Below are 2311 nucleotides of genomic sequence, written 5' to 3' on the forward strand. Positions count from 1 at the left end.
AGCAGGAAGCAGGAATATGTATCAAGGTCAGACCAATCAAGGATAGATGGAGCCAAGAGGATCTAATCAACCTCCAAGATATCATGGACAACGACCATTCTACAATGCATACCCAACTGATAGATATGGTGGACAATCTTGTAACTACCAACAAGCCCCACCCCGTGCCTATAGACCATCCTCTCAACATAACCTCGAACCACCACACTCACAAGCTTATCTTCACCATTCGCTACCGTATGATCCTTTTCCACCCCAGTTCTAATCCAATCACTCCCAAGCACCACCACTTCCCTATGTTTCATATCCAAATCCATCACCCAGAGAATCAGAGGTTCGCCTCAAGGCAACAGTAAATAAACTTCAAGCAACTATTCGACAACTGGAGCAAGCAGTAATTCAATTAGTTTCTAGATGCGCGAACATTCAAGGACCAACCACAGCCCCATGTGGACAATCTAATGAAGAGCGTAGCATGAAGAAAATATTAGAAACTCCAGTGGACAAGACAGAGCAGGAATTCGTACTCGAACAAGTAGAAGAAGCTGTCATTGTACAAGAAGAAGAGTTGGTTGAAGATTTAGGAGATGTTGAACCTCCATAGGAATCCAGAGCTGAGGAGAACTCCGTCAAGGACCTTACAGTTAATGCTAAGGAGGATATTGCACAATCCCCAAGGCAAGTCGTTTATGAAGAACTAGACGGAATAACCCAGGACACAAATTCCCTTGATAATGATAGTCGCAAGTCAAGCTCTCTTAGTAATGAACTTGCATCCGCAAGTGACTTCTCTGAGATCGAAGAATCTTCGCCAAATGAATACGAAGATGATGCAGAGGTAAATTTCTCTCAACCTCCCATCGATGACTCAAGTGATGAGGAAGACATAGAAGACTTTGGCCAGGACTCAGATGCATTTGAAGAACCTTACAAGGAAGTAGAGGAATTCACAGAAGAACACAAGGGAGTAGAACTCACAGAACCACCAGAAACACCTTCCCCAAGGCCATTACCACCTAATACAAGCTTCAAGTGGGTACAATCCTTAACCTTTAACTTTACTTATTCACTTGAATATGGTTTACTTGAAACAGATGGCCAGCTTAGAGCTCTATGTGGCTTTAAGAGTAAGAGGGAAATGGCTCGTGCTCAGAGCTGGTGCACAAGGTTCAAGAAGGTTCCACGCTTCAACTCGAAGTGCACGGATTGGCATCAAAATCAATCGAATGGATCTCAGAAAATGTTTGTTCACTATGGTGAGAATCTACTTTCTAAATCGCCCGAATGGAAAAATATAGATCAAGACGGAGGCGAATTTAGATCCAAGGCTTGGGATCCTGGAATCTATTCTGACATTCGTCACCCCGGAAGCCTGAAAATCTGTTTGAAGCTGCTCAGAAGCTTTACATGCCTAGTTTGGGACCCCGGAGGCTATTGGCATTCCAAGCACTGGTGGAGATTTCTGGATGAATTTAAACACAAGCCACCATAACAGGAAGCTCTTCAAATGTCCAACTTAAGGACTTTAACTAAAAGTGCTAGGTGGGAGACAAACCACCGTGGTATGATCGTTCCTTTTGCAATTTTAATTTTATTTAGTTTTGTTTGTCTTTTATTTTATTTTATTGAACCTGGAATCATGCACAGCATTCACATCAAGCACTGCATTCTGCATATTGCATTCCGCATTCTGCATATATAAAAAAAAGGTGCGCGACGCGACCGCATGCCCCATGCGATCGCGTCGAATGGCGAACTACACTTCCCACGCGACCGCATCATCCACGCGGCCGCGTGACCTGGAGATCGGCGTAAACATCCAACGTCCAGAAAGTTAGGCTGGAATCGTGCGGCCGTTGTGCGTCTAGCACAAGATGGCCCACACGATCGCATGCCCCATGCGATCGCGTCACATGCACACAACCAATCCCACGCGACCGCATGAGCGACGCGATCGCGTCGCATGGATTGCACAATTCCCAATCGGAGACAGAGAGTTGCGCTGAAACGACGCTGGATTCATGCGTTTAGCACAATTTCCAGCGACGCGATCGCATGCCCCATGCGATCGCGTCATCCCTTCTTTTACCCCCTCCATGCGATCGCGTGCCCCATGCGATCGCGTCAACCCCATTTTCACCCCAACCACGCGACCACGTGGATTCAAAAATATAACCCCCCCAGTCACGCGAAACCCTACATTCGCGCAGCCCTCCCCACTTCTTCTTCTCCCTCTCTTCAACCACCACCACCCAACCACCACCACCCAGCCACCACCGCGCCACCACCCAGACGCCGCCGCCACCTACCA

Source organism: Arachis ipaensis, chromosome B02 (genome assembly GCF_000816755.2).
Source record: "Arachis ipaensis cultivar K30076 chromosome B02, Araip1.1, whole genome shotgun sequence".
NCBI classification, from domain to species: Eukaryota; Viridiplantae; Streptophyta; class Magnoliopsida; order Fabales; family Fabaceae; genus Arachis; species Arachis ipaensis.